This window comes from Solanum tuberosum, unplaced genomic scaffold (genome assembly GCF_000226075.1).
Source record: "Solanum tuberosum cultivar DM 1-3 516 R44 unplaced genomic scaffold, SolTub_3.0 scf00029, whole genome shotgun sequence".
Taxonomy (NCBI): domain Eukaryota; kingdom Viridiplantae; phylum Streptophyta; class Magnoliopsida; order Solanales; family Solanaceae; genus Solanum; species Solanum tuberosum.
The window spans coordinates 801556-802342 of NW_006238955.1; positions in this window are offsets into that span (position 1 = coordinate 801556).

The window sequence follows — 787 nt, forward strand, 5'->3', positions numbered from 1 at the left end:
TCAACTGTGTACTCAAAGATTCAAGTTGTGACACACCATTACCAAAGATTCACATACTCGCAATACTTGCTAGTTGTGAAATTTCAAGCTCAACAAAAGTATCTAAAATGCCCTCACGTAAAGAATGATTCCATATTCACACACAGATATGAGTCAATTTTAAGATCATAAATCAGATAAAACGCTCACACTCAAAAAGAGGAACACAATACATGTTTTCACCCATAAGTTTGCCCTTATTTTCCAATTGAATTTCGATTCGGCTTACTCAAGATCAAAAAGGTTTTTCTAAGGCTTGTAATGGGGCTGAGTGCAAAGGTATGGTCATTTAGGCTCAGTGACTTTTTCCTCATGAGTGGTGGCATTCTAAAGGCATTCCCTTATTTTCCTTTATCAATTCTTTTTCTAGTGCTTCTAAGTCACCTTTTTTATTCTCCTCCATGGATTGCTTGAAATCTGATTCCCTTCGTACTTTATTCCTTTTTTTTTTTGTTTTTTTTTTATTATTATTTGAATTGAATTGAGGGGGTTCCATTTTTATGCAATACCATGGGTTAAGGGGGGACTTTTCTTGCACTTCTTCACTTCTCCTTTTCCCTTTTCACCACACCCCCAACTTATGCTTTTGGCCTAAGTTGGCTATTCGCTAAACCACAACTCAAGAGGATTGTAGGTAGTGGTTCAAGTAAGGTCTAGGGTTCATCAAGGTTCTTCCAAAGAAAGGTATGGCTCAAAGGGTGTTCAAAAGAGTTTCACACTCTCACGGGTAGGCCACAAAAGAGATATA